Source organism: Silurus aristotelis (genome assembly GCF_946808225.1).
Source record: "Silurus aristotelis genome assembly, chromosome: 7".
Taxonomy (NCBI): Eukaryota; Metazoa; Chordata; class Actinopteri; order Siluriformes; family Siluridae; genus Silurus; species Silurus aristotelis.
This window is the reverse complement of record NC_139580.1, coordinates 5,727,968-5,754,984: the sequence shown is the minus strand read 5'-3', so window position 1 is coordinate 5,754,984 and position 27,017 is coordinate 5,727,968. Positions and strand designations below refer to the sequence as shown.

Sequence of the window (27,017 nt, the reverse complement as noted above, 5' to 3'; positions counted from 1 at the left end):
TACTATAATTACATTAATCACAATTACTATAACTACTATTTACATTAATCACAGTCCAAATCCATTTTCTTGAGTTCCACTCTCCAGACTAACCATGTTTCTGAAGGATCTGTTCATGTAAAACCATCCTCGGCTGCAGTGAGCGGTTCCAATTGAAGAGAAGTGTTTCTGTCACTGTTTTTGATCTCGTTCGCTTTATATCTGTCTGTTTAGTCTGTGAACGGACAATGTCCATCGCTACACAAATAAAAAGAAATAATCAACTTTATTAACCACATTCCGGATTAACATTTTGGATTTGGAAATCATAATACATTATTAAACCTTTTTGTAAGAAGAATCATTCATTATTTTAATAATAAATGTGTTATTTGCATAAATGCCATTCTCATCATCCTCCCTAAAGACTCTAATGGTTTATCTCGTGCTTAGTAAATGTAAAATATACTTCTGTGGTAGTAGTAATGCAAATCTCAAACACTGTTAGGGGCCAGAGATGATACATTTTTCTAGTGCTTGTTGTTGATGTAAAGTAACAAGAGACAGGGACTGTTGGTTAAGCAAAGTGGGTGGGGCAAGTGATGTGAAATATTCAAACAAATAAATTTTTTTTTTTTATAATCCTGTAAAACCATTGTGTTGTTAAATACTTGAATCTGATTGGTTAGAAAGATTTGCATTAATTTTCTGTAATAAATCTCTGAAGTACCTCATTCACGGGGATGTTTTAAACATTTCTTTTTAAGGAAAAATAATTGTTGGATTAAATATTACAGCTTTTTGTGAGATGCTTATTCAACATTTATAGACAAATGTATTGCAATACTACATTTAAATGGATATAAATGACAGTTTAATATCACTAAATTGTTTTTCTTCTAAAAGAAATAAAAAAATAAAAATGCCAAAGTTGCCAATGTAGGGCTCATGAGCGAGGCCCTTAACCCTCAATTATTTGGTATATAAATGAGATAATTGTACTTAAATCTAAACAAGGGCTTCTGCAAAATGCTATAAATGTAATGTAAATGTGTTTGATCCTTATGTAAAAAGCCACACGCCCACACAAACCCAGAACCTGTAAAAACAACCGAACAAATGCACCAGAGCATCATGCGTGTTTCAGAGACCACTTTAACTCCTGTATTGGTTTTAGAACATCCTAGGGATCCCCCAAACTGCCGCATATCCACCCCTCTCTGACTTTCTCTCCCACACCACCTCATCTTTTCAGAGTGCCTCATTAAGGCTGTGTATTGATTTAACTTTGATCCCTCTCGTTCTCCAGACTCTATAAATATCAGCTATTGCTTCTGCAGTGCCATAAAAGCCAAAACACCCACAATGCACACCAGTGTTTTTCCCCAGTGGAAGGAGTATCTGTAACCCTCAGACCCGGCAGCTTCACCAATTTGAACTGATCAGTAACTATAACTGTTATTTTTGATAGTTTATATGTATTATATTGTATTTCTATATTGTTATGCCAACCTTCAAAAGTAACCATTACAAATCTCAACGCTCTCTTTCCTTTCTTCTCATCCCTCTAAAGATGTCCAACAAGTTCACTCTAGCATCCAATCCTTTCACTTTAGTGTCCAATTATTTCAGTTTAGCATCCAATCCTTTCACTTTAGTGTATAAGCTTTTTACTTTATCGACTGATAATTTCACTTTAACATCCAATCATCTCTACTTACTGTTCTCTAGCATCCAAACATTTCAATTTAGCAACCAAACATTTCAATATAGTGTCCAAACATTTCAGCTTAGCATTCAATCAGATTAGTTTAGCATCCAATCACTTTAATATCCTATCATTTGACTTTAGCATACAATCATTTTACTTAGTGTTCACACATTTCACTTTAGTGTCTAATTATTTCAATATGGCATCACATTTTTCAGCTTAGCATCCAATCTTTTCTACTTAGCATTTAATCATTTTACTTTAGTGTCTAATTATTTCAGCTTATGGTCCAATCATTTCACGTAATGTGTAATCATTTCAGCTTAGCATCCAATTATTTTACTTGAGCAGCCAAACATTTTACTGTAGATGAGCAATAAAATGTAATTTTTTAAATAGCAGAATTTGGGCTTCCACCTATAACCAAGTAAGTTTTTGACCTGTTATCTATACCTTCACTTCAGTGGAATTCCTCCAGACCTTTTCAGCCCCTGTAAGCACGTTCATAAATAATATAAGAATCCGGTTTGAGCAAGTTCTCGCAAATTGTTTTTGCTACTCAGCTGATTCTGTTCCAGCCCTAAAAATATGTCAGCGTGGTGATTTGTCCTCAAGGGAGTAATCTTTACCATATAACACAAGTGCTTAGTGTTCAGGCTGAGCAATTAGACTTTATCTTAATCATCAGAGCAGCTTTTACAAGGCAAAACGCGATGAATGCTTTCTGTTTGGGTGAAAAGCTCGGTGTTGGCCCAAATAATCTATAACAAAGATTGATTTTCTGAGTTGGACATTTCATTGGTCCACTAGTTAATATGTAATATTGGAAAAGGCTACAGTTTTGTGATGGACACAGAGGTTAATCTCCAAATAATTTGATGTGTTGTGAGCTCAAGAATCCCATTCCTGAGTTTACAGTATTTACTTTGCATTGAGTTTAGTTTTTAGGATCTAAGGAGGACATTTAACTACAGACATCATGGATGTTTTACTGAAGATAGACAGGTAGCTTTCTTGTGTGTAAGTTAGACAAGGAATGTTTTAGAAGCGAGTATCGGACTCGCAACGTTCTTAAAATGACAGTCGGACAAAGAAAGTTTTCGAAACGACTGTCGGACAGTTACCATTCTTAAGTGAGCGTCAGGCAACGAACATTCTCAAACGAAAGTCGGACAGGTAACTTTCTCAAAACAAATGTCAGAGAACGTTCTAGAAATGAGTGTTGGACAGGGAACATTCTCGAATGAGTGTCAAAACGGGAACTTTCTCGAGCGAGTGTTGGACAGGGAACATTCTCGAATAAGTGTCGAAAAGGTAACCTTCTCAAAACAAATGTCTGATAGAGAACGTTCTAGAAAGGAGTGTCAAAAAGGGAACATTCTCAAGCGAGTGTCAAAAAGGGAACTTTCTCGAGCAAGTGTTGGACAGGAAACTTTTTCAAGCGAGTGTTGGACAGGGAACTTTTTCAAGCGAGTGTTGGACAGGGAACTTTGTTGATTGAGTGTTGTAAAAGAAAAGTTCTTGTGCGAGTTTTGGACAGGAAACATTCTCGAGTGAGTGTCAGACAGGGAATGTTCTAAAAGCAAAGGTCGGACAGGGAACATTTATGAGCAAATATCGGACAGGAAATGTATTTCAGAAAGGTAACTTTCTTTAAAGAATGTCGGACGTTTACCAATCCGAAGACTGAAACTGAACTATTTGCTTACTTTAACCTTGCGCAATATACCAGTGTGACACGACCCATAACATCTCAGTAACGAGTGTGAGAACCAATAGATTGTGCAACCATGCTGGCATCATTTCAATTCAGATAAGGAAATATTGAGATTTTTATTTGGAGTGATTGTGTGCTATGTGAGAGGTAACACTCATCACCAATGGCTCGTGAGAAAGTATATTAGCCTGGCCAGATAAATAAAAAAAAAAGTCCTTATTTTATTCATGAGAGAACTCTGAGCACTGGCTGTGTGAGAAACTATGCGATGAGGTCGTTATAAACGTGTCCTGAATTGAGCCTGGATGGTGACTAAGGTCTGCTTAATGTTGATGTGTAGAGGGAAATGGCTGCTGTATATGTGTGTGTGTGTGTGTGTGTGTGTGTGTGTGTGTGCGCGAGAGAGAGAGAGAGAGAGAGAGAGAGAGAGAGAGTGAGCAGTGTGTGATGGAGTGTGATGGACTTTTTACTTTTAAAAGTAACGTTGCCCAACACTGTGTGTGTGTGTGTGTGTGTGTGTGTGTGTGTGTGTGTGTGTGTGTGTGTGTGTGTGTGATATATATATATAACGCGCTACTCGTTACTCCAGAAAAGTAATATTATTACGTAACGCACGTTACTTGTAACGCGTCACCCCCAACACTGTATATATATATATATATATATATATATATATATATATATATATATATATATATATATATATATATATATATAAATACTTTACCTTTTTAATACTCTAATCAACATAGACTTGAACAAATATTGATGCTTTATACAAATGTATGTTTATTATTAGTGATACTAAACTCAACATAAAGCATGAAGACAAAATATTCTTGTAAAGTAAATATGGTGTCATCAGGATACCAAATGGAACTTTTGCTATGTTTCCACACGGACGTTTTTAATTGCCGGATGTGTTGCATCGTGACGGATTTTGGTGCTGATTTGAGACTTAATTTATCAGTAAAATAAATGTTTAGTTATTAAAAATACATTTTTTGTAAAGTTTTTTTTTTTTTTTATCTGAGTAAAGTAAGGATGTTGCGAATAAACGTGTGTTGCGTTAAAGGTTTAATTTCAGCTCTTTTATATTTATTTATTTTAAATATTTAACAAAAATGATCGGAAATGAAACAGAAATGTGTGCTGCATTTATCACCCGGTAATAAAATTAGTTATTAACACACTGTTGAAAATGCTTTATTAATGTAGGTATGTATGTATGTGTGTGTGTGTGTGTCCTAGGACAACTTTTGTCTTGTTTTAAGATTAACCCAATAAATAAATAAATAAATAAATAAATAAATAAATGTATTCATTAATTGATAGACATTTTATTTTACATACTGATTAATTAAAATCAACAATATGTATACATTTGTTCTATTATGGATTTATAATCACAAATAATATTATTTATTTATTTATGTGATCTTTAATGTTTTATCTATTTTTTTTTTTTGGATGATCCTCATTATGATTTTTTATTTGATCTTTATTATTTATTTATTTATTTATTTAATTAATTTATTTATTATTAAGGTTTTTGGCAGAATTAGAATTTTGTTTTTCTAAAATTAGAAAAATGAGCAAAATGACTAGAAATAGCGTTAACAATATTCAATTTGGTAATATTTATATTTGTTTATGTATTACTATTCGCTTATATTGAAATTAAATATAACGAGGAAATTTTTTACATTGTAAATCTAAAAAGTGACATTTCATTTTCACTTTTTTTTTTTTTATGGAATCAAATATTAATTTTGACATTGAAATAAAAATAAAAAAAAAAACACAAATGAACAAGCTTTCCTCACATAAATGCCAAGTGTAAAAATCCATTTTCACAAATTTATATTTCATTTTCCTTTTCTTTCCCCATATTAAATGTTCCGTTTGATCACAGGCTTAGTAAATTACAACGCTGGTGATTTGTTAGCGACCCAAATCGATAGACCTAAACTATAAATTATTGACCCACATGTTGCTGTGTGCTATGAAAAAGTGCTATGAAATTACGAAATCTTAACAGATTAATGAGGTTAGATGTCGTTTTTATCTTAGTTCAGTTCAATATTTAAGCTGTGATAAATGGAAATCCCATTCCAGATGGAGAAATTGGAAAATCCCTGTGCCTTGAAACTCTTTAAACAACCTCTGGGTTTGTTGGAAAGTGTAGAGAAGTGTAAAGAACGTCTGAGTCGTAGTCTGATAGGCAAAGCCTGCAGCAACAGATCTGAAGCATGAGGAGAGAGATGGCTTTTAAAGAGGGCCACAAATCTTTCACAACATAAACAATTCTGCATGGGGTTGTAAAAGCGTGGTTTAAAGAGCCGACGATGGCTGTGCTTTGATTTAGAACCCAGACAGCTGCCTAACTCCTCCTTCCACCACACACACACCCCATTATCTAACTACTTTGAGGACACACCTTATGTTGAAACAGCACTCGTTCCATCCAGTCCTAAATATTCTGCTATTATACAGTACGGTTCTCGAAAATTCTCTAATCTGTTTGAGTGTTCTTAATAAATTTTCAGTTGAATGGAATTAGTACTACAAAATCATCATTACATGTTTCTACTACTGGTTGCTAGAGTAACTTATCGGTGGGTGGCACCTAACCCTAGACTTCAACTTTTGATGATGAATCGGGCTACGGATCACGTGCCCTACGGTCTTCACTTCCGTTCCTAGCCGCTATGAAGATCGACTTCTTTCAACTCAACCTTTTCGCATCGCTGGACACGCCCACTTCTAGTCGCTGGAAAATTACCAGAAATTAAAGACATTAAAGAGCTTCGGTGCTGTGCTTTTGTAAATGTCTTACAGCATTATGTATTTAGCAACAAGTAAAAATATACAGCATGCAGGAAATTGCATGACTGTGGGTTTATTGGGAACGTATAGGTGCTGATAACGTATTTACAAGAAATCTGGGTATAGATTAACTTGCATAGAATTCTAGCTAGTTAGTTAATTTGTGTTATTTTAGTTTGTTGGTTAGTTAATAATAGATCGACTCCTGCACTTTTACTGGCCAGGTGGTAAAACTCAGACTTACACCATCACTGCAGACACACATTATCCTCTGATCCCATTCTTTCTACACACAAATACACAATCACATTTACAATTTAAATACTCTTTTGGATACTCTGTGAACACACACACACACACACACACACACACACACACACACACACACACCCTATTACGATGTTAATAATAACCTGGACAGCACTGAATCTACCTCTGCACATGCACGTCTTATATTTTTATATTATACACTAAACATATTACATACGTGGTAGTATGCAAAAGTGGTGCTATTCGAACCACGTGCATTACCACGTCTGCGATTTCATCACGGACGGCGAGTTAGAACAAAGAGCAAACGTGAAATTTCGGGGTGAAACAGGACAAATCTGCCATGGAGCCGTTCGGCACGTCTCGTCTGACATATGACGATGCTTCAACGAGTCACACGGAAGAAGCCGAGAAATCAGAAAGACGGACTCAACAAGCTCGACCCCCCCCGAAAATGTGGAAACCATTCGGCGACTTGTGCATGATGATCGTTGGAGAACAATCCAGGTGATCTCACTTTCGCACCCTCTTTACTCACCAGATTTGGCTCCTGCTGACCTCGCCCTCTTCCTGAAGATGAAAATAAAGCTCAAAGGTTGCCGTTTTGACACCATTCATTCATGAGATCCGGTGCGAATTGCAGAAAGATGATTGAAGCGATTCGAAAAGAAGACTTCCAGGACACATTAAAGAAGTGGCAGGAATGCTGGGAGCGATGTATAGCTGTGAAAGGGGACTATATTCAAGGTGATAGTGTGGAATCGTAGATAAATAAACAACTCGTCTCGAAACGTTTTAATACGTTTTTAAATTGATGCGCTCCGTAAGCGCATCAATTTTTCCTCTTTTTTCATTTGTCCTGTCTTTGTAGGTCTTTTTTCCCTTTATGTCCTTGAAAATTTCCCTTTATGTCCTTGATAATGTAACAGACTGCATGTATGACAATAAACTCTCGAATCTTATTCAACAGGTAATGAGCCACTTTAGGTAGTTATTTTAATTAATCTTGGTACAGCTTTAAACAAACAAACAAACAAACAAACAAACAAACAAACAAACAAACAAACAAACAGGAAAAGATTTGAGTGGAATTAGTTTGGTGTAACATGAGATTCATGCATCACAAACATGTAGCCTCACTGCATTCTCTTAAGAGTAATTCTCAAAAGCTTTGTACACAAGACACAATAAAGTGAAGGATTAGCCCAGTGGTTAAGATGTTGGACTTCTAATCAGAAGGTTGTAAATTCAAATCCCAGCACCACCAAGCTGGACCCTTGAGCGAGTCCCTTAACCCTAAACTGCTCAGTTGTATTACGTGGCTCTGGATAAAGGCGTCTGGCAAATTCCATTGACGTACACAAGATTGATCACTTTCACAACGCATCTATGGCTCAACATATGAGAAGCACCTGAAGTTTCAGTAGTTTGTGAACCTTATCGAATTCCAAAGAAAAAAGAGAGCGAGTTCAAACCTGCCGCACAGAATCGCTCATCGTCTCCTGGTGTCACGTTCTTCTAAAAATATCACTTGTGTTCACTTCCTGGTGTGGTTTTACGTGATAATGTTTCCTTTCTGAAAACGACTTCCCGTGAAATCTGGCCTCAAGCTTAAAGAAGCCTTTGCAGACTGTTAAAAACACCTGAAGAAAACACTCATGTCTTAGATGTTTGACCTGTCAGGTCTTCGAGACTTCAACTCATAGCTTCAGTCTTTCTAATAGAGCTAATCAATCAGCTGATTTGTTGACTCTCGACCACCGAAAAAGGCCATTGATCATCTGTGTTTTGTGTGTGACGTGGCAAACAAACACAATCGAGGACGCTGACGATGCAAAGAAAAGGCTTTCCAGAGTCAATGAGGCATCAAATGATTGATTGGCATCACAGGGAAACTGGAAACATGCTGAAGATACGCTATAAGAAACAAAAGATTTAGGAGAACTGAATTTTCTACCCATTTGTGGTTCTTCTCCAAACTGTAAGCTCTAAAGGTGTAGCATGAAATTTTGCCTTCACTTGAACTAGGAGACCCAAACCTGTTCCAGCATGACAATGCCCCTGTATAAAAGCCAGGTCCATGAAGATATACTTTACATGGGTTGGATATGGTGGAAAATCTTCTGCGCTCGAGCTACAACCCTATTAACACTTTTGGGATGAGTTTGAACGCTGCATTCCAGGCCTCCTGAACTTCGTTGAGGAATTTAAGGATGTGGCATAAAGGAGTTGGTGTTGAAACTCTCAGATGTTGAGTCAATGTATGAGTTGCTGAGGTGCTCCTGGTTTCACAACTTCATAAGACAGGACATTACTCACAATCACACACTTCGGTGCTCATTATACTTCTTTCTTCACTCTGGTGTTTGTAACATTTTAATGGTTATAAATCACACTCTGAGGATGGGTTTGAGTCCAGGTTCTCTCACGGTTTCTTCCTCATACCATCTAATGGATTTAATGCCCCGGGCTTGCTCATCGGGAGTAAATACACATACGTTTAAATACAAGTCAACTTTGTGAATTCTTACAGTCCATTAAGCTGCTATGAGACAATGTCCATTGTGAAAAGTGCTATAGAAATAACATTTTATTGAATTAAATCTCACCCTTCATCAGTACCTGACTTTACTAACACCCTTGTGGCTGTATAAATCTCCATAAAATCTAGTGGAACATCTTCCCAGAAGAGTGGAGGTTATTATAACAGCAAATATGGACTTAATGGGATGTTAAAACAAAAAAGCATATAGCAAACTTACAGTCAGGTGTCCACAAACCTTTTATCCATATAGTGTATCATGAAGTTAATCAGTGGGTGATTAGGAATTAATTAACATTTAAGAGAGCGGTTAGGGGGTCCCTGGTGGTCTAGTGGTTAGGATGCGGCGCTCTCACTGCTGCGGCCCGGGTTCGATCCCCGGTCAGGGAACCGACCCCAGCCACTCTTAGTGCCGGTCCCAAGCCCAGATAAATGGGGAGGGTTGCGTTAGGAAGGGCATCCAGCGTAAAAACATGTGCCAATTTAAACATGTGTATGATCCGCTGTGGCGACCCCTAATGGGAGAAGCCGAAAGAAAGTTTTAGAGAGCGGTAAGTGTATTTTTTTGACAATTGTGAACGCTACACCTAAAACAGTTAAGCCTGTGCTTGTTATACTGCACCCTCATACTCCGATTGCTTCTCTGGTCAAATTTGCTGTTTTGCTGTCATGTTTTCCCCATGATTAACGAGGTCATGATGGCGATACTCAGCACGAGTAGTTTCGCCGTGTCTCCGTCTCGTCCGGAGAGTTGCTTATTCAGGAGACACGTCACATGTTAGGCTTTAATCTTTGCTGTTATCTGTGTTATGGCATGCATGTGTATCAGACTGTCTATAAGGGTTACGGTGAACCTGAACAGACATTGTCCATGTTTGTTGTTACTACTCACCTGGTGGAGTCATTGGTTTAAGATAATCATACAGGACTGATGGGGAATGTGATGATACACTGTATAATCTTTACATAACAATAATTAGCTTGTAGCGTATAACCTCAGCGTAAACCCAATCTGAAAAGCATGCCGGCACTACAACGGTATTTGTTTTTGAAGCGGACGAGATACCGACACCACGTCTGCTGATTGCTGATTGAGATAAATGATATAGTGTTTCATTATACACTATGCAAAAAAAGGTTCGTAGACTCGTGACCATAAGATTGGTATGTGCTCCTTTTTTGATTATTCAATTTCACATTTAGTCTCCATTTTCTGTTATAATAACCTCTGCTCTTCTGTGAAGATGTTCCACTAGATTTTGTGGAGATTTGTAAAAATGTATTCATCCACAAGGGTGTTAGTAAATTAAGGTACTGATGTAGGTGAGGTGAGGAGACCTGGAGTGCAGGCAGCTTTTGCATTCATTTCTATGGTGTCCAATGGAATTAAGTTCAGAGCTCTATATCAGAAGATCTTCCACTTCCAGCCATGTAGGGCATATCTCCATGTCCTTGTCATGCTGGAACAGGTTTGGGTCTCCTAGTTGAGGTGAATGGAAAATGCAATGCTCCCGTATCCAAAGACGTCCTATACAATTGTGTGCCTTCAACTTTATGAAAACAGTTTGGGCAAGAATCACATCTGGCTGGAAAAGTCCGGTGTCCATATTTTTTTTTTGTCCAAATAATGTATATAGTGATTTATGGGTATCGGATTTACAATTGAGCTGAGCTAAACAATGATTTAGATTTGTTCAGCACTTACAAAAAAATATATATATATTAATGATAAAATAAAATAGAAAATAGAAGCAAACTGATAAAAAAAAACATCTAATTTCATACATGGCAATATGATTTTATTTATACATTGCAATATATTTATATCATCATTTTCCCAGGATTTTCCCGCTATAAGAAAACAAATACCGACGCTCACCACCTTACAAACGAGTTACGTTCCGAACGAGCTTTTGTACCATGAATTTGTTCGTAAGTTGTTACTGTGTTCGTTATTGACTACGCAAATTTTCTAATGATGTAAGCGCTATGAATACTATCAAATAAACAATAAAATATACTTAAACAAATTAAAATAATCAAAATACTGTATACAATATTTCGTTTTAAGTAATAAAAAATAATAAAAAAAATATTCACTTAAAAAAATGTATTCGCCCGAGTCCAGTGTGTGTCATGTAGCCTCGTAATGGTAGACGATTAGCTAGCGGTAGACGATAAGGTTATTTAAACCCAAGATGCAGTGTGTGTGTGTGGTGTGTGTGTTGATTGAAGCATGACAAGGCCACTCTGAGAACATTAAACCTTTTAACTTTTACCATGCTCCTCCCATGACCCTGAGCACCACTAGTGCTGTTCCAACATATTAAATCCATGACCATGTCACCACTCACAACACACACACACACACACACACACACACACACACACACACACACACACACACACACACACAAAATATGTTCAGTGAAACAAACTTCCAACCAATCAGATCTCCATATTTTCGGTCAATCAATTTACAAACTAATCAGGTTGCAGTTTGTTCACTTAAGCATACTACCAACCAATCAGGTGTCAGTATGTCAGTCAAGCAAACTACCCAGCATATTAAAATATATTAGTCCAAATCTGCATTCAGATTACATTTGTCACGTACACAACCATACCCAATGTGGCATGTAGTGAAATGCTTTTGCGACCAGCACATGACATAAAATGTAGAATAGTAAACAAATGTAAAAGAATAATGATAGGATGAGAAAAAAGATCAACAGAATTTACAATGTAATAAAATGTAATTGAAATATAAAATAATAACAGAATTAAGAATAAAAAATAGAATTCAAATTTACGTACTTTTCAGAAAAAGTATTTGAAACCGATATTCTAAGCGATCTCTACACCGGTGGTCTGAAAGTTTCTGAAATAAAAAACACGACCACTTTTCTAATGAGTAAGCCGAGAAAACCTGGACAGGAGCCACATTTCACGTGTTTTATTACTCAAATGCAGGACGACCACGAGAGCACTTATCCCTCTGCATCATCTCGTACTGCAGCAAAGTGGATCTCTGGCAACTGCACGGTTTATCCATCACTGAACAAATCAAGTCTAATGAAATGAATTGTGTTTGAGTATGTTTGTCCGACACCCGAGTTCCAGACATGCTGCATGCTTACTGTATCATGTTTAAACAAAAAATGATTTAAAGCATATATGAGAAAAGCACACACATTATATATATATATATACACACACACACAGGTCTTTTAATGATTATATAACTGCTGTGCAAACATCTCTGCTATTGAGATAACTGTAAATGCATTAATAATTGATAACTGACCCGTCTGGCGTAACAATAACAGACTTCATTCACATAACTCGACGTGTTCAGATATTCACCATAAAACACTACTATACATTTTTCAGTAAGACTAAAAAAAATAATAAAAAATGGTGTGTAGTTGTGACAGTGAGAATGTGAGTCTGGATCTGTGGATAGCTCCCAGCTACGGCTTTAAAACTCCTTCACCCAATCAATCATTCTGCACTTCAATCTGCCAGAAGAAAGCCTACAGACCGCACTTTCATGCTTCCCAGTAAGCCCTGGTTGTGCTCCCTTTGTATGCGTACGAATAAGTAAGATGGTTGATGTGTACTTTGACTGTTTCTCAATATAAAAAAACATATGTACGCTTAAAATGTTCAGTCAAACCAACTCTCAAATAATCAGGTCTCAATATGTACACTTAAGCAAACTCACAACCGATCAGGTGTCAATATATGCAGTCATTCAAACCCCCAATCAATCATGTCTTAGTATGTTCAAACAAACTTCCAACCAGTAATGTTTTAGTCTGTTCAAGCAAACAAACTCCCAACCAATCATGTGTTAATTTGTTCAGCCAAGCAAACTCCTAACCTATTAGGTCTCAATATGTTCAGACAAACAAACTCCAGCCAATCATCTCTTAATATATTCAGTCAAGTAAACTACAAACCAATCAGCTCTAAATATATTCAGTCAAGTAAACTACAAACCAATCAGCTCTCAATATATTCAGGCAAGCAAACTCCCAACCAATCACGTCTTAGTATGTTCAAACAAACTCCCAACAAATTTTAGTATGATTAGTCAAACAAAACTCCCAATCAAGTCTAAATAATTTCAGGCAAACAAACTACCAACCAATCAAGTTTCAGTATGGCCAAACAAAAACTCCCGAACAAACAAGTCTCAATATGTTTAATCAAACTCCCATCTAGTCAGGTCTAAATAATTTCAGTCAATCAAACTACCAACCAGGTCCCAATATGTTCATACACACAAACTCTCAACTAATCAGGTCTCAATATGTTTAGTCAAACAAAACTCTCAACCAATCAGGCATTAGCATGTTCAGTCAAGCAAACTCTTTATTGAACATCAAGCAGGTCTAAATAATATCAATCAAACAAACTACCCACCATTCGGGTCGCAGTATGTTCAAACTAATTCCCAACCAATTATGTTTTTCAGTTAAGCAAAAACTACCAAACAATCAGGTCTCAATATGTTCAGTCTGGCAAAATCCCTACCAATCAGGCATTAGGATGTTCAGTCAAAAAAACCTCCAATTAAGTTTATTACAAGTTCGAAAGTTTATTTGGTAGCCGATGGCATGGACTGATCCCAGCTTAATGTAGGCTTCATACAGAGGTCCCCAGAAGGGTAGGCATCTGAATTGGATAACAACTAATAAATAAATAACTAAATGAACAAACAAGCTAACAAACACAAGCTGGCAAGAAAATTGCTGGTCTAAACCGTTCTTCAGAAAGGCATTTAACCTTCACTGCAGTGTAAAATGCTAGTGTGGTCTCTGGCTAGCTCACAACTATTCAAATTAAGATCTGAGGTTTAAATGTATTTTCATGTCAATTCTTACAAAAGCCAACCACATCACAATTTTATTTTTTTTGCTCGAATACATAAGAACATCTGCTTAGCTACCTTAGCTAATATTTGTAAAAATAAAAACAAAGATTTCTTTTAAAACTCTATTCCAGAGATTTCAGAGATTTTTTCGCAATCTTTTATTGTTACAGAAATAAGTAAGCGTCCGTCTCGCTTTGCCGCTGGCTCTGGAAAGCATGGAGTGGTGGAGCGGGGCATTCTTTATGGGTAGCCAGTGAGATAAGTGAAGGGAAAAATGGAATTCCTCACATTACAGCTGGGTAATCATTAAATAGGAGCTGTAAAGCTGAGATAAGCAGAGCAGAGAGGAACTAAAACCAGCCAGTCTGGCTCTTCCAAGTCTTACAACTAACGCTAACACTAATAATTAATATAACTGAAAAAAATAAACAAAATCAGAGTTAATCATTTTGTGTTATAGGCATTTTTTACCTCTAAACTCCTATTATCTTGTAACAAGAGGGAAACAAAGGATTGGGATTGATATGTAAACATAAACATACGGCTATAGAAAATTTTCTTTTCATTTGATTAGATATTGGATAAATAGTACACGATCTGTCCAGTCCCCTGATGGTCACTAGACATTTTTACTTCATTTCTCCACACAATGGTGTTCTACATTTCATATTCATCGTCTGCACTGAGCTGGTCTATAAATGTATATATATGTAAGTTCCTACGCTCTTCCTATGCTTCTAGGGCTCTGTGAATGGGAATCTGGACAAGGTCACTTGGGGTGGGTTGCCAGGTATACATTAGAACACTGATCAGTTGCAGTGCAGAATTTGCAGAATAGCACACACCCACATTACCTCGCCCCAAGAAGGCTTGAATAAGCAAATAGAAAGTCAAATCAATGGTCATTGGGTTTTTTTCTTTTATTCACATGGAATTGGCCATAAGGAATTTGCACCTACTGGTCAAAGATCAAAGATTTTATCTGGAGGTTTGTGTGCGTGCTGAGATCGATGGATCCTTCATCCTGACAAAGCACGAGACATACTGAGTCTCAGTATGGGTCAATATACTGGATACTGGTTCATTACACACACTATAAATACAGTCAGTCTAAAAGTTTTCTGTCATATTTATTTCGAACAAGAACTGACTATGAAGAACTTAAGATTAAGTGGAAGTTCATTCCTTTATACCACATCCCTGTTACATTCTCGACTCTGATTGTACAGGAAAAAGTTCTGCTTATATCGCAGTAACATTCAGGACATAATCAACTTTATAGTAGAAAGAATTTCCTCATGGCTTCAGATATTTAGGTAAACAAGTGCCATGTTGCATTTCTGCCATCCGAAATGTTTGTGAAACTCATTTCCAATTCAAATCAGTTTCAGAAGAGCTGAAACAAGTTTCATTCTGTCTGCCTTGGAAGCGAAGGGAAAGTGGGGAAATATGTAAGGCTCAGTGTGCGCTTCAGCAAACCAAAACAAAACACACGATTTACACATGACTAAATGTTGGCTGAAATGTGTCCCGAAATACCTCAAATGGAACAAAACAAAATGTAACATACACATTATTATGTGTTAATATACGATATTATAACCTTATTTTAATACTTTCATATTTAACTACAGTAACCCCCCTGAATTGCAGTACATAGCACATGTGGATAGCACATAGACCACAAGATTTATAGGGAATTGTTTTTATGGAGTTTTATGTTGAAATAATGAAATATATTAATAAAAATATAATGATTATAAAATGAAGTAAAATGTTATACAGTACAGTAATGTATACATAAAATAGCATTTTTGGGGTGACATCCGTTTATCGCAGGATCACTGTATATTATTTTCCCACAAACTTTGAACTTTGAATACGGTGGCTATTAAAAGTTTGTAACACTTAGTCTTTTATGGCTTTTTAAAGCATTTGTTTCTTTGCAACAAACTCAGTAGAAGGCAAAAAGTCACAAATTGGACATCAAGTCAAGTAGGCTTTGTTGTCATTCCAACCATTTACAGTGCAGCAAACAGTAAAACAAAATAATGTGTCCCCAGGACCAAGGTGCTACATCAACTCAGAACTGACAACACAAAATGCAACATTAAGTACAAAAAAAAAAACCCAAACACAACATGAAACCAGGAAACGATAAAGTTCAAGTTTATTTCTATAGCACTTTTCACAATGGACATTGTCTCAAAGCAGCTTTACAGAACTTAAGAATTAAAGTGAATGATGTGTATTTATCCCTGATGAGCAGCCTGGGGTGAATGTGGCAAGGAAAAACTCCCTTAGATGAATGAGGAAGAAACCTTGAGAGGAACCAGACTCAAAAGGAAACCTATCCTCATTTGGGTGAGTGTGATTATAAATCTTTAAAACAATACAGAACACTGGAGAGAAAGAACTAACATGAGTACTGGAATGTAAGATTGTGAGTAATGTCCTTTCTACAGTCTTATACAGTCATTTGACATTGTGGAACCAGGAGCTACTGAGCAACTCAAAAGATAGCTCAGCATTTGGGATCCTCATAGATCCAACACCAGCTTCTCCATGCATACATAGTAACTGTCAAAAACAACTCTAACAGATGAACCTTGAAAAATTAAACCCTAATGGTTTGGGGGTGTTTTGGAGCAGGGAAGGTTGGAGACTTATTCTGGGTGAAAGGAACCAACATGGCAACTATTCCATACTTCAATACCGGCTGGACTTTGGCTCGTTGGACTTCACCTATGACCCGAAGCTTAAGTCCAAGCTCTGTTAAGTGCTATTTAGAGAGCAGTGTGAAGTGTTATCTATCATGGAATGACTTGCCAGTCACTGCACCTAAATCCTATTGAACTGCTCTGGAACTGGATTGAAAAGAAATCTGGTGCCGAACACCTTTAGTATTTCAGCTGAATGTTTGGAAAAATAAACTTTCTGAATGCTGAAAGCGTGTAAAAGCTGTTATTTAAGCTAACAGAGAATTTTTCAGACTAAAATAAAGAGGAACATCCGGACATTTATATATTTGTTTAGGTCATTTAACGGTATGAAAGTTTATTTTGACCAATTTGTTGCATAGAAACACTAGGAACATGCACACGTTTCTCAAAAACCATAAAAGACTATGTGTTTGACAGCCACTGCACGTATTAATGTACAATTCTGTCTCATTAATGAGCTAAGAATGTGCACACGAAGAGCCATTAGCAAGCGTGTTATAACAAACAGGAGACAGTGTTTACCTGAAGCAGATTGCGACGTCTGTCCGATTTCGACCTCCTGCTTCCCTAGCGCCCTCTCTCACTCCGTAACACCTGCTCCTGCTTCTGATCACCAGCCTCTAAACCTTCTGCTCTCACATTAGAGAAAAAAAACTTCCCTGAGAAACTTCCCCGTGCTGACGAGCGTCTCGGATTTCTCTTATCTAACTTTCTTGGCCCCTTTTGTTTAGAAAGCGCACCATTATACACTCTGGTGTTGCAGGACCTGTTCTCCTTGTTCCTGGGATGCAGGATTAACAACAGGACGTTGATCCTGAACCCATTATATATGTGAAACGTGGCTTTTGTTTTGATTTATTCAGGTTTTCTTCAGAATGTGGCCACTAGTTGGAAAAAAGGTGCGTTATGAGTGTATTATGTAATATAAGTATGATAAAACCTTTTGTGTCTTCATGTAAAGAATAGGATGTCATTCTTATACTACTAATACTCTTGCATTCAATCGTGTTTGTTCATCCAGAGGATTGAATGACAACGCTGGTTGAAAACGCTTCATTGAAAACAGAAAGACAATCCTGTCCTCTCAGGAGGTTTTTCCACTGTACAAAGTACTAGAGAAGGTTTAAACCGGATATACAAACAGAATCAAACAGTATTATTGAAAACCCAACAATAGCAAGTGTTCCCGATTTTTCTGGATTTCTAGATAGAGCATCACACTACTAGTTTCAGCTATAAAGGCATACGATCATTTTGTAAATTTTTCTGGCACCAAGCTTCAGAATCTTCAATGCTGGAATCTGATTGGCTCTTTGTGTTTTGCTCTGTATGTACATATGTCTGTATACAAATGCTGCAAGATGAAAGCTTTTTCTTAGCAAGATACAATCACTGGATGGAAGCCATCGGCATCGACTGAGACGCATCCGCCGCCAACAAGTCTAGTCCGTCTGGTTACTAATTTCTCTGCCTCAATAGCAAGAAGAATTACCACAAACATTTAACTTTGCAGTGACCTTGTTCCAAAATCAGTTCCTCTGATGGATGCAATTGTAACACATAACAGTCACTTGTTTGTGAGATATCGCACAAATCTTTGACGGGCGCGTTATCAACCATAAAAACATAAAGGATTTAACGCAGCTTGTTTTTTTTGAGCGACCATGTTTTGAATTCGAACCTCTTTCACGTTCACGATAATTACCACTTGTATTCAGTGTCTTTCTTGTTTGTCTTTTACTGTTGACTTCATTACCATCCCTGTCCACTCTTAGGTAAAGATTTTTGTGTTCATGTGCTCATGACTTGTATTCAAATATATATTTTATATATATATATATATATATATATATATATATATATATATATATATATATATATATATATATATATATATATATATATATATATATATATAATATTTTAATGCACTGCCATAAAGTCAAAAATTGTACTTTGAAATAATGTAAAGCCATTGTGTGCTTTAGACAGACAGACAGACAGACAGACAGACAGTTTTTCAAGTAAAAAAATAGCTGTGCAATTAAAAATAATGTAAAAGCATGCCTGTATGTATATCTGATAGATAGATAGATAGATAGATAGATAGATAGATAGATAGATAGATAGATAGATAGATAGATAGATAGATAGTATATAAATCTGACAGAAAGACAGATATATCTATATATCTGAGCTGATACATATATCTATTGTTGTGTCAAATCTCTAGGAGCCAAAAAGACACACCTCTTAAAACGCTTTTGTCACCTGCTTTATCAGATTGGACTAAAAACTTAAGAGGGCATTAGACTTTTAGAAAGCACATGTTTATTCAACCAGGCTGCTAAGCATTTAACTACAAATTTATCAGAAGCACATTGTTTTGAAATAGTTTTTTGACAGTTGATGGAAAAAATGTTGATGGGTGACAAGAATACTTTGTTCCAAAACAAACCAAAAGGTTTGGTGGTATATATTTTAAAATGTTCCCCGCAGGTGTCAATGCAATCGTCAGATAATCTGCACAAAAAACAAATCATACGATTAAATCCAAGTAAGAAAGGTGCCAATACTTAGGCTTTTCACTGTATACTATCCACTACTGTGACTTTAGCCTGATATATCGTCTACTTATGTTAGCATCGACGTATAGCCTGCACAACTCCTTCAGACAGTCCTCATTACAGAACTAAAAGTCAAAGTGCAAAGCTGGATCCTGTGCAACACGTTTCATTAGCTTTATCGTATCCCAGACAATGCAGTATAGCGCAAAATAAGCAACCCCTGACTCCGAAAAACATAAGCGTTCCCTCTGGACTTTTGGCTTGACTTACAGGTAGAAGGAGCTGGATCAGGTCTGGCTCCACCCCCTTCTGTCTATCTTGACGTTCACAACCACAGGAAGTGGTCTGTAAAGGGTTAGCATTGGTACTGTATGTTTTAGCTCTGGTCTGCCCCTAGTGGACTTCGCAATTAGTCTTCGGGACATACAAAAGCTATGCAGTGAACAACACAGCTTAACTAGCTTCCACACCAGCGCATATCATGTTTAACCTTGTCCAACAATTGACACATGAAAATGTACTAAAGTGTACATACATTGTTCCGCTGATGTTTGAAAAAACACAAACACAATGAAAACTAAAAGCAAATTCGTCTTCTTCATAAATCGTCAACTATTTTAGCTGACTAATCAGGACACGAAAAGCTCCAATAAAGTGGATGAAGAGAAACAAAAAAAAAAGGGGGGGGGGGTGGTCTGCACAGGACCAGACGAGCCTGAACCTGCCCGGTCTTACGTTCCTGACCAAAGAAAAGATGCAAGTCCTTGAATCAGACTCGTGCTCTCAATGCAATTCGGAATGCAATACCCTTGAGGAACTTCTGGAAAAACACTAAGCGTTCCACAGAAGAAAAAAAAAAAAAACGTAGCACTGGAGGATTAAAATTAAAGAACTGATAAGGAGTAGCTGGTCTGGTCTTGCAGCCATGACAGTGATTTGTGAAGTGAACACTCAGCCAAGTATGAGGAATGGGAAATAAATGTTGTTATTGGCTGCTGGTCAAGTTCAAATCGTCTGCTGTGAACAAAAGTAGGATAGAAATTTGTCTAGGTCAAAACGACAAAATACAAGATATTCCGCTCCAAATATACACAAATAATAGCATATCAAAAAGTAAACTAGTATATCTTGATCCAGTTATACACAGAAATGCTAGTATACAAGCTAAAAAACTTTTTTGTAGGCAAGTTTGTATGTAAGTATAAATCCTATTTTAAATAAAATTCTTGCAATGAGAAGAAATTTATTTCTTTTATCACACATAAATACTAGTCAAAGTAGACTAGCATAATTTCTTATCAAAGATAGTATATGAAATGTGGCAAGGTTTTGCCCAAAATCTTATAGACTTATATCAAAAGGTATACAACGTCTACTTTTAAACTTTAGCATACTGACAGTACACTTCTGCACAAAAATACACAAAAACTAGTTTATTGCCAGTGAGTCAGTCAGTATGCTAATCATGTTTCAGTGCTCAGAATGTTTCAGTGAGTGGTTTAGTGAGCCATTCAGTGAGATTGTTGGTAAATCATTCAGTCAGTTAGTGAGTCAGGAAATGAATGGGTCATTGAGTTTGTCAGTAATTCTGGGATTCTGAAAGTGAGTCATTCAGGGAGATGGACAATGATCAGGTCAGTGAGTTGGTTCATGAATGGGTCGGTCAGTTAGTCAATTACTATTTCAAGAAGTTGGACAATGAAACATACAGGAAGATGGTTAGTGAGTCATTCAGAGAGATGGTCAGTAAATTATACAGGGAGATGGTTAGTGGACAGGTCAGTGAGTTGGTCTATAAATGAGTCAGTGAGTTGGTCAGTTATTCATTTAGGGCATTGGCTAGTAAGTCAGTCAGGGAGTTGGACAATGAATCATTCAGGGATTTGGACAATGAATAATTCAGGGAGTTGGACAGTGAGTCATTCAGGGAGTTGGACAGACTGACATTCAGAGAGATGGACAGTAAGCAGGTCAGTAAATTGGTCCATGAATGGGTCAGTGAGTATTTCAAGCAGTTGGGCAATGAGTCATTCAGGGAGATGGACAGTAAGCAGGTTGGTGAGTTGGTCCATGAATGGATCAGTGAGTTGGTCAGTGAGTCATTTAAGGAGTTGGTCAGCTGTTCAGTGAGTGGGTAAGGGAGATGGTAAGTGAGAAGGTCAGTGAGTATTTCAGGACGTGGGACAGTGAGTCATTCAGGGAGATGGTCAGTGAGCAGGTCAGTAACTCAAACACAAACACTGATGACTCATGGTCAGTAGCAAATTAGAAATTGTGACTCATACATTTTGTTGGCCATTAAGAAAGCAACCATTTATCAGGGTTAAAAAGCAGCTCTTAAGTGCTGAAGTTTGGCTTTTAACCTCAGGATGAGCACTACAAATCTGCTCCGAGAGAGAAATCTATGAGACATACAGTAATTACATAGGCTTTTGTAGGAAGCCGTAAACATTCTCATTGCCAACTGGGTGCAGAATTACAGCCTGTTTGACCACAAAGACGATCATGTGATGCAGGAAAGATCTTGGAGAAAAGTATCAAAGTCTTATTTGCAACCAAGACCTACAGCAAAACAACAGACAATAATAACTAAATGTCACCCGACTCCACGTTTGAATAGTGAGAGTTTAAAAAATACAGCTGGGTCTGTTTTACCTTTTTCAATGAACAATAGACTGAAGAAAATAGCCACAATGGCAAATCTCTCTCTCTCTCTCTCTCTCTCTCTCTCTCTCTCTCTCTCTCCAAACAATGGAGGCGAGTTTATTTTAGGAATATGTGTGGTTTTATTTATTGGCAATTGAATGAAAGAGTGGTTCTCTTTTCCAGAATACACATTCCAAGTCACAGGGCAAATGCTAGACCACACATGGAATACCACCTCGTCATTATAGAAACCTGGTTGATCAAACGAATATGATCCGAACCTCACGTTCTTCTGAGTCATTAATTCCAATGTAAGATGTTTCTCTCAACAGATAAGATTACCTAAAAGCAGCAACATCGTGTGTCACTCAAATCCGTCTTATCCAAATCTAGTAGAAGACCTTCATCCCAGCAGACTCTGTACAATCGGGGGCGACCAAGAGACAAAACAGCCAACAAGCTAATTTTAGCTCTCGAACCCATACCTTGGACTGTTTTAGTCAGATGTTGTGTCACTCACTACATTGACACACAGTATACTGAGACAGCAGGCACTGAAGGTAAAACAGGAAGTGCCCTAACCCAGTACACAAGTTTTTTTTTTTTTAGAACTTTTTATATAAATATGAACCTGCCCATGTTGACTTACCTCACATCTCGGTTACCTCACATGACTCTGTTTGTTTCTTGATAGATAGTTCCTATCTTGCTAACCAGATGGAGTAAAATCCTACCCCTAACAGTTTTCAGGACATCAGATAACTTCAGTTTCTGGTTTTATGGATATGGAGTCAGATTGTATTATTACCTAGTACTTTTACACTCAGTATAGTGAGGAAATAAGTACCAACATGAACGTTGAAGCATCAACATGCCTTTTCTTCAATAATGGAGTCATCCGAGGTGAGTGTGTATGGAGGCCCAGAAGTGGAAAGTAACAAATTACATTTACCTGCGTTTCTGTAACTGAGTAGATTTTTTTTATGTACTCGTTTTTTGTCTTTTTTTTTTATATGTAATTTGACTTTTACTTTAGTTTTGTTTGATGTATTGTACTTAATTACATTTTAATCATATCTATTACTGAGTGATAAAAAATAGGGTGAAGAACAAACATACTAAACTTACAAGAAAGAAAGATGGAGACGGACGCCAGTGATGCAGAAGCTGCTAAAAGTCAAACCTCAAACTCAAACCCCTGGTCATTTTCATGTGTAAAAAAAGGCAACACTTTACAACATGGTGTAAGCTGTGTTTGCCAAAAGCAACTGAACTGGCAACTTATAAAAATGTGTAATAATTTAGTATAGTGTTATGTATCTTCTTGGTGTCACTCTGTATCAACTGCATACACTGATCAGGCATAACATTATGACCACCTGCCTAATATTGTCTTGGTTCTCCTTTTGCTGCTAAAATAGTCGTGACTCGTCGACCATCAACAGCATGAACTTCTTCGGCAGTTTGAGCTACAGGAGTTTGTCTGTTGGATCGGACAACACGGACCAGCCTTCGCTACCCATGTGCATCAATGAGCCTCGGCCGCCCACGACCCTGTCACCGGTTCACCACTGTTCCTTCCTTGGAACACTTTTGATAGATACTGACCACTGCAGACCAGAACATCCCACAAGAGCTGCAGTTTTGGAGATGCTCTGACCCAGTCGTCTAGACGTCACAATTAGTCAAACTCCCTCAAATCCTTACGCTCGCCCAATTTTTCTTCTAACATCAACTTTGAGAACAAAATGTTCACTTGCTGCCTGATAAATAAATCCACCCACTAACAGCCATGATGAAGAGAAAATCAGTGTTCTTCACTTCACCACTCATAATGTTATAGTGTCCTAATAGATCGATCGATCGATAGATAGATAGATAGATAATCGTATTCATCCCAGAGGGAAATTCACTTATCATATCAATGGTTGATATGACAATAAAAGGCTTCTTTATAAAATTTTAATACTTCACCTTTAGCCTGTGAGGATACGTTTTATGACTGTAAAATATATTTTCTTTATCTTCTTTAGTAAAGCTACTTTGGAACAGTGTCCATTGTTAAATGTGCTACATAAATAGAATACAATTGAATTTAACTTTATGAGGGTGACAGAGTGAGAAATTCAACCATTGTTATAATCTGTTTGTCCAGTATTTAGAGGGGAAACAGGAAACAGGAAGTAATTACAGGTAGGAAGTAAAGTTGGGAGTGAGGAACTGTAGAAACGTGTATGCACACTATGGGATTTACTCAAATTAACCAATTGTTTGGATTTGTCTCTGTGATATTTAGACAAAAATTTCTTTATTAGTTTTTCATTGAATTTGGAGGGTTTTTTTTAAACATTATTATTTTACGTTATTTTAAATTTTTGCATAATTATAATAATTTTTGAAAATCCTGATTTTTGTTTATAAGGCATTACATAACCTGGCTCCTTCTTATCGATCTGACCGACTTTCACCGTAAACTCCTTCTCGAATTCTTAGATTGAAGTCCTTATTGTCCTTAGTCCTTCATTATATGCGTTTGGCATCTTTGGGATCTCGAGCTTTTAGCTTTGCTGTTCCTTATTTGTGGAATTTACTCTTTCTCTACTTTCTAATCTCGTTTAAAAACGCATCTGTTTAGACAGGCAAATCAGTGATACCGATACGTCTTATTGGTTTTATAGTCTATTATTTGAAATTTTTGGTGTTTGTGATTTAACTGTATGCAAGGTGTCCCTGATAGTCATGTAAAATGTATTATTTTTTTTTTTATAATAAAAAATATATTTTCTTTTTTATATATTTGCTATTTGTTTTATTAGTAATACTACTATACCAGTATCGAGACAAATCTCTGAATCAGACTTAAAACTTCATTTGAATCACTAAACATGTACCTAGAGCTGATTGTTTTGCCGACTGACACAATGACGTGAGTTTCAGAGCTCGCACGTGAGCTTGCACACAGGACGTAACACGTTACCCATCAGGCTTCTGATGTTAGACATCATTTGCCAACAAAGGATTACAGAGTCACTGTGTGACTAAGAGGATCAGGCTAAGATCAGAGTTACTGTCGGTATCAGCCATGTTCTGAGGTACTTTTTTTTTTTTGTGCAAATTCTGTAGTAAATAACATGTTTATGAACACTGGTAACATATCTAAGCAGTGGCTTCGGCCTAAAACTAGTGATTACACTGGTTAAGGACACGGTGTGATGTACGTAGCACGAGCCTGTGATTAGAGAAGGAATGTAATGTCTAGTTGGGCGTGGTATTAAAGCCCTAAGGACAAGAAGTACACAGGCGATATAGACACCTGACAGATTGTTATGTGACTTTTGGAAATTAAATTTATTTCCACATTGAGTCCTATTTTGCTCTTATAAAAACCTTCACACTTCTGAGAAGATGTTCCACTAGATTTGAGTGTGTTTGTGGAGATTTGTGGGGATTCATTCTGCCACAGTGTGTTAGTAAAGTCAAGTAGTTGAGGTGAGAAGGCCTGGAGTCCACTCAAGATCTTTCACTCTAACCCATGTAAAAAATAAATAAATGGAGCTGGCTTTGTGCACAGGGGCATTGTCATAGTGAAACAGGTTTAAGTCTCCTAGTACAAATGAAGGGAAAATGTTATTCTTTCCAAAGACATCCTATACAATTGTGTGCCTCCATCTTTGTGGTAACAATTTGGAGGAGGAACCAGATATGGCTGGAAAAGTCAGGTTTCCTAATAATTTTGGCCATATAGTATATTATTTATTAGTATAAATAATACATTTTCAATTATTGCTATTATTATTATACTATAAGTGGCTATGCTCAATGCTCTTCTTGGTATCATCATGTTTATTTCTGAAAAAGTCGACGTGTTGATCAGCAAAGCTTCTCTATTCTTTTCTTGCAATTTCTCCACACCTTTCTGCTTTCCATCCACCACTAGCCAATGTCTAGTCTACAGGTCTCTAAAAAAAAAACAGGAACCTGATCTCTACAATACACAACTAACAAATCACAAATCAGAAGTCTCTCGGTATTAGTGGAAATTTCCAGAACTTCCATACAGCTGTTCCACCTGGTGTTTATTACCTCCAACTGCCCTGTTTTCTAGCTCCAATTTACCCCACGGTGACAACAATAAAGTGTTAAATGGAGCCAAAAGGTCTAGAGAAGACCTTCTTTTGTGTCTTCTGTAGCTGAAGGTTCACATTTAGCCTTCCTAAACAAAGGCAGCTATCTATAAATGTTCATGAGTCTCAGAAATAAAGATGGTGTGTCCAAACCAGAGTTCATCCTCTGGATATGCTGTACAGTCACTGGGAACAAATGACTATGTTATCAATATTTTCATCACACTTTCATCACAATTTTACTCCTGTAGATGTGGCATGTGGCATCAGTGATTCACCTCTAGTACTACACAACGCAACCAGGAAAAACTATCGCTATGGATTTTTGGTATGATGGTATGAAGACTGACTTCGACCAAACAAAAGTATAAAGGTACAGATTTTCCTCTTTATTTTTATTGTAAATGGCACTTTCATTCCTTTTTTTATCAAACGTTTATTCTTCACTTTCTTCGAAACATTAAACGGAATTCAGAACATCTGAAGCGACTCCACTTAGCTGTAAATAACAACAACAACAACAGCAATGCACCACGACATTAGATGTCAAAGGTCATGAACTGGCCTCTTGTCTCCATGGTTACGGGATAGCAGGAAGAAAAGGCTTCAAACACTTCAGCAATCCCTTTTGTCCTGCAGTTCTTGGGATTGAAAGCAAACACTACTGATATTCACCAAACAGGACACAACAACAGGGAAATAAACTCCAGTACGCTGGGGAAGTGTTAGGGTGAGAATTGGTCTGTGTTTGTAGGGTGGAGGGGGTTGGAAATACTTTACGACCACCAGCGTGGATAACAAGAACAACCAGCAGCACCTTTTAATCGAGCCATAAAGCGGCAAATGAAGTGATTTGTGGAGTGGTGTTCTCACTCACATTCCCCTAGTGTTTGAATCCACTTGAGCTGCTTTGTATGAACAGTGAATGGAAAACACTATGATGCAATGAGATAAAGTTGAGATTATGTTTTTTGGTTTACAGAAATGGTTGGGATTGCGGAGTTTAGGAGATGAAACAATAGAGATT

General features: G+C 37.0%; 1 protein-coding gene across 4 annotated transcripts in view; it reads right to left on the bottom strand.

The window, feature by feature from the left end:
- n4bp3 (NEDD4 binding protein 3) overlaps positions 1 to 27,017 on the bottom strand; it is a 38,163-nt gene that overhangs the window by 7,643 nt on the left and 3,503 nt on the right. Inside the window, exon 1 of one of the 4 annotated variants that reach the window (XM_083547083.1) lies at positions 17,176 to 17,416. The exons of 2 other annotated variants lie outside the window; for them this stretch is intronic. The gene's annotated coding sequence lies outside the window, so the exon portion shown is untranslated. Of the gene's footprint in view, positions 1 to 17,175; positions 17,417 to 27,017 lie in introns of those variants that run through there. One more of the 4 variants, XM_083547085.1, reaches the window with a different exon arrangement.